The sequence below is a fragment of the Chlorocebus sabaeus genome, chromosome 10 (assembly GCF_047675955.1).
Source record: "Chlorocebus sabaeus isolate Y175 chromosome 10, mChlSab1.0.hap1, whole genome shotgun sequence".
Classification (NCBI taxonomy): domain Eukaryota; kingdom Metazoa; phylum Chordata; class Mammalia; order Primates; family Cercopithecidae; genus Chlorocebus; species Chlorocebus sabaeus.
The window spans coordinates 25476067-25483562 of NC_132913.1; the positions used below are offsets into that span (position 1 = coordinate 25476067).

At 41.9% G+C, this 7496-nt stretch overlaps 1 pseudogene; it reads left to right on the plus strand.

Moving 5' to 3' along the window:
• Nucleotides 1–328: 328 nt before the first annotated feature.
• Nucleotides 329–6460, plus strand: LOC103218279 (large ribosomal subunit protein eL15-like; annotated as a pseudogene).
• Nucleotides 6461–7496: the final 1036 nt, after the last annotated feature.

Consider the following 7496-nt stretch of genomic DNA (forward strand, 5'->3'; position numbering starts at 1 on the left):
TAGTTTATAGCTCAACCTCAAAACAAAGATGATAATGTTAAGGGGGGTAGGGGGCGGTCCTTGCTCCCAGAACTCCCAAGATTGTGGCAGGCTGTTTCCAAGATGGTGGCAAGCCTAGTCGTGTTCTCTGACCTGGGGTTCTTGGCCTGGCAGATTCCAAGGAATGGAATCTTGGGTCATGCAGTGAGTGTTATAGCTCTAGTAGAAGCCATGGGTCATGGAAGAGAACCGTGGAACCCAGTGACTAGTGTTCAGTTCTATTAGGACAAACCCGGGCACTTAGCCATATAGGAACAATGGCAAGCCTTTAACCTGATCGGGAGTGGCAATGGGCGCCTCACTGGATCAGGAGCACAGCGGACACCCTGCCCGATCTGGAGGGATAGAAGTCAGCAGCAGGTCTGCGACCCCGGCAAACAGCAGTGGTGATGGCGAGCAAAAGCTCAGCTCCAGCTGTAACAAAGACAGACCAGAAGAGAGTGCAGTTGCAAGATTTAATAGAGTGAAGACAGAGCTCCCATACAAAGGGCCCAAAGAGGGTAGCCGTTGCTGGCTCGAATGCCTGGGTTTATATCCCGATCCTTGTCCCTCCCGCTGTGCTCTCAGGCGATAGATGATCGGCTATTTCTTTACCTCCTGTTTTTGCCTAATTAGCATTTTAGTGAGCTCTGTTTACCACCTGATTGATCAGGTGTGAGCTAAGTTGCAAACCCCATGTTTAAAGGTGGACGCGGTCACCTTCCCAGCTAGGCTTAGGGATTCTTAGTCGGCCTAGGAAATCCAGCTAGTCCTGTCTCTCCATAATAGCCCCTTCCTAAAATAAACCCCTTCCTTGCTTGGGGATCAGACTTCCTTTGAAACTAACAAATTAGCCACAAGATTAGAAATTATGGCTCAGGAGTCATGCAGCCAGAGGCCACAAGATTCCTCACCTCCCCAGTTACTCCCATAGGTAACATATTATGAAACCCAAGATTGGTGTTTGAGGCATTTTTTCAGAGACTGCATTGTGATGGACCAGTTAGCACCACCCAGGCTGGTAACCTGGTTTATCTGGTCTTTTGGCTCCAACCCAGGAACTGACTCAGTACAAGAAGGCAAGCTCTGTAACCGCCCAAGGGGTTCGTTCACCTTGCCCACTGCCTAGACAGAGCCAATCTATCAAGACAAGGGAACTGCAATAGAAAAAGAGTAATTCATGCAGTGCCAGCTGTGCAGGAGACGAGGATTTTATTATTACTCAAATCAGTCTCCCTGAGCATTTGGGGAGCAGAGTTTTTGAGGACAACGTAGTGGGTGGGGGAAACCCAGTGAACCAGGAGCGCTGATTGGTCAGTGATGAAATCACAGGGAGACAAAGCTGTCTTCCTGCACTGAGTCAGTTCCTGGGTGGGGGCCCCAAAATCAGATGAGCCAGTTTATCAATCTGGGCAGTTCTAGGTGATCCATCAAGTGTAGGGTCTGCAAAATATCTCAAGCACCGATCTTAGGAGCACTTTAGGGAGGGTCAGAATCATGTAGCCTCCAGCTTCATGAGTCATAAACCATAATTTCTAATCTTGTGGCTAATGTTAGTCCTACGAAGGCAATCTCGTCCCCAGGCAAGAAGGAGGTCTCCCCTGGGAAAGGGCTGTTATTGTCTTTGTCCTAAACTATAAGCTATAAACCAAGTTTCTCCCAAAGTAAGTTCAGCCTATGCCCAGGAAAGAACAAGGACAGCTTGGAGGTTAGAAACAGAATGGAGTCAATTAAGTTAGATCTATTTCACTGTCTCAGTCAAAATTTTGCAAATATAGTTTCAGCTCCAACTCCTTGTGATTTCATCACCAACCCAACTAATCAGCATTTCCCATTCCCTTACCCCCTGCACACCAAACTATACTTAAAAATCCCTAGCCTCCAAATTTTTAGGGAGACTGATTTAAGTAATAATAAAATGCCTGTCCTTCGACTTAACCAGTTCTGACTTTACTAAACTCTTTCTCTATTGCAAAATGCTGTTCTTCCCAGTGCATCAGGTTTTCTGGGAAGCAGTCAAGATGAACCCAACAGGTGATTACATGTACAAGTTATTTAACTTCTTGCTGCCACTTCTGACAAATTATGTTTAGAAACAAGCCTTCTTACCTCATAGAACTTGGGTTATCATAAGGGAAAAGAAACTTTGGAATTTTGAAATTGTAAGCAGACAGCGAAGGTCTCCAGGGATTATAGAAATTTAATCAACTTTAGCAATCAGCCTGTTTTACAGTCTTCTGCCCTGAAGTCCGTTTTTTTCCAAACCCTATGTGGAATGCAGTTACCTTGTTGGTTGGAACTAGCTCCTGACAGACCCCAGCAATTTATAGATGAGTCTGAGTGAACTTCCCTCATTACTATGCTAAAGTCTCCACCTGGGAGGAGCTGTAGCCTCATTCCTATAATATGCTACTTGTGATCTGGCATAATCCTGGCTGCATCTGCACAACTGAAACCCCTCCTCTAGGTGTGATGACACACCCTCTCCCTATATATTGCCCCATATAATCTTCTCGTCACTTTCCCTCAAGGAGACAGTGCTTTGGAGAATACTCTCAGTGTTCTCCTTACTTGGGCCAAGTAATAAAACTCCTATTGATCAAAACCTGCATTCTTGTGGAGAGTTATTTGTTATCAGAGAAATACACCCTGTTTTTTTTTTTTTTTTTTTTTTTTTGAGGAAGTAGCAAAATTACTCTAAAACTATAAAGTAAAAAATAAAATGAAAATTATCAAGACAATAGCTGTTAACAGTTCTGAGAAGATTTGGGAGATTCAGGGTTTTTTGAACTTTTTTTTGTTATCATCTAGAATATTTGGGTATACCTAGTAGTTTCTTTCCACAGCATTCAAACACAGGATCTGGGTAAGTAACCTGTATCAGATTTGTTAGATTTTTCTCTAGCTCTCTGAGGGCAAGAACTAAGCCTTCTCGTCAGGGAACCTCCACAAAAGTAAATATTTGATCATGATAATTAAATAGATGTGTAACCCAAGAGTCGAAAACAGTGAATCATCAGCATAATAGTTCTGTGCTGCTCCTACCTCTAGTCTGAGAAAATCCACCTTGAAATATTAAAATTGTAAGCAGACAGGGAAGGTCTGCTTACAATAAAAAAAATTAAGAATTTTTTATTACAAAAAGACTAATATTAAACTGTAGGAGCAAAATGAATTTCCTTCCCTCCCTTTTCTGAAGGTTTGATAACTTGATTCTATAAAACAAAATAGACAGATTAACAGGAGAAGGACATACAAATGTATTTATACATACATGAACATAGGAGCCTTACAAACATGAGATTCAAAGGACAGAACATGAGATTCAAAGGTCTTTGAAGGTTCAAAGACCTTCAAAGGTCTGAAGTTTTTACAGCATCCTGAAGTGACAGAAAGATTAGGGACTTGGGGCTTCTGGAGGAGGGAGGAGGTGGCATTCCAAGAGAATGATGGGAAGAAAGCATGGTGTGAAAATAAGTAATTCGGAATCTAAGCTGTGGGAACTTTCAGATATTTTGAACCTTAAGGGAATGTGATTATGGGACCTGAGTCATGTGACAGGCAGAGCTGTAACCCAGGCAGCTGTAATCTTTGTTCTTTTGGTTATCAGTTAGCCTCTTCTTTACCTACAGTGTTTTAGAAAATGTTGTAAATTACAGAAGATTGCCAGAGAAGACCACTTCCCTGTCCACCATTGATCTTCATTATAGATTGACTTTCCTCTTTCCTCTCTTACACAAAGACTTCATTACTATCACATTGTCTAAGATACAACATTAAATATGCTTTTAAATTGGAAAGGATATGAAAACAAGCTGTTAAAGAATCGTAGTGGGTTGTAACTCATAAACAAGGCTTATATAGAAAATGTTATAATTCGAATAAATGTCCTTGTTTTCTGCTAACATAAGGAAGAACTTAACTTTTAACTTCAGAGCACTGACTCCATTTCTCAGGAGTCCATGTTTCTTGGATAGTTATTCCCAGCTTTTCACTTCAATAAACTTTTTAAAATTGGGTTCTGATCCTGTCAATTATTTCAGGTTGACAATGGCAAGCAAAGTTTGTCTTATTATGCAGATGAAAGCTCAGGGGTAGCAGCTCTCGGTATAGATAGGAGCCTGAGGTAAGAGTTTCTCATCAGAACTCTAAAAGTGTCAGAGTTTTAGTCTCCTTGTTTGTGAGTTAATCTTTTTTAGATGTGGATAAGGCAGGTAAGGGATGGAGCTCAGAGAAAGCCTGTTTGCATTCACTCTTTTTTTTTTTTTTTTTTTTTTTTTTTTTTTTTTTTTTTTTTGAGACGGAGTCTCGCTCTGCCGCCCAGGCTGGAGTGCAGTGGCCGGATCTCAGCTCACTGCAAGCTCCGCCTCCCGGGTTTACGCCATTCTCCTGCCTCAGCCTCCCGAGTAACTGGGACTACAGGCGCCTGCCACCTCGCCCGGCTAGTTTTTTGTATTTTTTAGTAGAGACGGAGTTTCACCGTGTCGGCCAGGATGGTCTCCATCTCCTGACCTCGTGATCCGCCCGTCTCGGCCTCCCAAAGTTGCATTCACTCTTAACTTCACTTATGTAGATTTCCTCTACAGCTGCAAATCTTTTTCACAAAAGTACAGCTTGTAAATGTATTCCTATGGTCTGCAGCCTCTCTGAATGGCCATATCAAAATATATTAAAGACATATATTTGGAAGTGGCATATTTTGGTTTCCTTCAGAATCAAAACACATTAATATTTTTAGGATATAAGAGAATGCCACTATGGAGTAATCCCTATAGTACTTTGGCAATGACAGGAATATTATTGCCTGTGATGCTGCACCTTACTTTTGCTCTCTTTATCTTATGGCACTTGGTGAGCCTTCAGAAGATTTAAATGAAAAATTGAGAGCAGACGGCCCTTTAAGAGAGACTTTATCTATTAAAAAAAAGTATTTATTTAAAAGAGACTATTGCTTCTGCTATTTCGAACCACGTTGAAAGGAAGCCTGAACAGTCGATCAACCTGTTGATGGAATGCCAATTTCATTACCATAAAGTAGTGCCTCAGGAAAAACTAATCAGAACTTTCATGGGAATGCCCCAGATACTCTAGGGTCTATAGTAACAGAGATCCCTAAACCAATGTTATTTGTTGTGGTTCATTGGCATGCATTATCCTTAATGAGCTGGGTGAAGGTATCCAACGTTCTGTATGTGTTTTTACTATGAATGAGACAGGCTTTCACCATCACTTTTATAACCAAAAGAGATTCGTTCATGCTATAAACATACTAGGCACAGGTGATAGAATGGTGGATACATAGGCACAATCTCTCTTCCAGTGAAGTTTATGAAATAATAAAGTGGTAGCTCCCAAAGCTGGGGTTCTGGACCAATAACTAAGAGAATCTCCTGGTAATTTGTTAGAAATGAAATTTCTCAGGCCCCACTCCAACCAACCTTCCTGAATCAGGAACTCTGAGGATGGTGCCTAGCAGTCTTTCTTTTTTCTTTTCTTCTTCTTCTTTTTTCCTTTTTTTTTTTTTTTTTTTTTTTTGGAGACAGAGTCTCACTCTTTCATCACGCTGAAGTGCAGTGGCGGATCTCGGCTCACTGCAACCTCCACTTCCAGGTTCAAGCGATTCTTCTGCCTCAGCCTCCGGAGTAGCCGGGATTATAGGTGCATACCACCACGCCCAGTTAATTTTTCTATTTTTAGTAGAGACGATGTTTCACCATGTTAGCCAGGATGGTCTTGATCTCTTGACCTCGTGATTCACCCGCCTAGGCCTCAGCAGTCTTTTTTTAAGAGCTTCCAGGTGGGGAGTAAGACTCTTTCCTTTCCGTCTGGTGGCAGCCATAGGGAAGCCCAGATAGGTGCTTTCTAGGAGCTGTGGAGGGAGAAGCAGTCTGATGTCATGCGCTTTCTTCTGAGGGTCTGCAGCGGTACCACCAGCTCCCTCCTCTCCACAGCGCTCCCCGCTCCACCCAACCCGATAAAGCGCCCCGACGACGGGGCTACAAAGGCAAGCAAGGTTACGTTATGGGTGTTTGCCATGGTGGCTGAAAATGCCCACTTCCTAAGGGTTAACTTACAGCACGCCTGTCCATCATGGTGTCAACTAGTTAAAGTTTGCCCAAAGTCTTCAGTCCGTTGCAGAGGAGCAAGCTGGACGCCACTGTGGGGCTCTGAGTCCTCAGTTGTTACTGGGTTGGTGAAGATTCCACATACAAATCTTTCAAGGTTATCCTTGTTGATCCATTCCATAAAGCTATCAGAAGAAATCCTGATACCCAGTGGATCACCAAACCAGTCCACAAGCACAGGGAAATGCGTGGGCTGACTGTGTAGGCCGAAAGAGCCGCGGCCTTGGAAAGGGCCATAAATTCCACCACACTATTGGTAGTTTTTGCTAGCAGCTTGGAGAAGGCGCAGTACTCTCTAGCTCCACTGTTACCACTAATATAAGTAAAGTTTGTAAAATTAATACCTAATAAACAATTTAGGACAGTCATGTCTGTTTACAGGTGTTGTCTGTTGAAACTAGTCTGCAGATTGTTTTATGAATGTTTTGTCAAATTATGAAAGTTAGAGTGCAATAATGTTTAAAGACTGTAAGTGATGGTGTATCTTGTTTCTAATATGATAAACTTTTTGTTTTTGCTTAATCTTGTTGGGGGTTATATGTCAGTGGTGTTATGATAGGTTCAAAATAAATTCTTTAAAAGAGGAGTCAAAAAAAAAAGCTTCCTGGTGATCTGAGGCAGGTGCCACTGAAACAATGAAACTAGATATTGAACAAAACATTACAATGTTGTAAATGTAATTAGCAAGAAGAGAACCCCTTACATCTAAAACACTGGTTTTCAACCATAGCTCTACATAGAAAGATCACTCAGGAAGCTTTAAAAGAATATCCAAGTTGAGACTTCAACCCCAGGGTTTTGCCTGGTCTGAGAAAGAACTCAAGCATCATTATTCTTAAGATCTCCAGGTGAATCTCATGTGAATCCAGGTTTGAAAAACACTCAGCTTTGCAACTCAAACTGTGGTCCATGGTCCAGACGCATCATATCACCAGGAAGCTTGTTAGAACGGCAGAATCTCAGGCTCCATCCCAGACCCACTGAACCAGAATCAGCATTTTTAACAAGACCCCCAGGTGATTGCTATATGCATTAAGGCATGAAACACTGGTTTAAAGAGTTTGTGATTAATTCCTCTCTTCTGAGGCATCTGTGCCCATAATATGAAGTAATAGCACACACATTATCACAGCCCAAGTGTGGTGTGATGTGCCCAGGGCATCTGTGGTTTGTCATGAAACATTTTTTGTGGTTTGTTAATGCCTGAGAAGAGTTCTCTGGGCATATAAAAATATTCATATTAAAGATGTTTCCTTGGTTTCTAAACCAAAGACACATATAGTAATATGGTCCCATAGCCATTTGGGGGTAATTTTAAATAGAAAATTAGAGGGTTTCTTTACAAGCCTTACA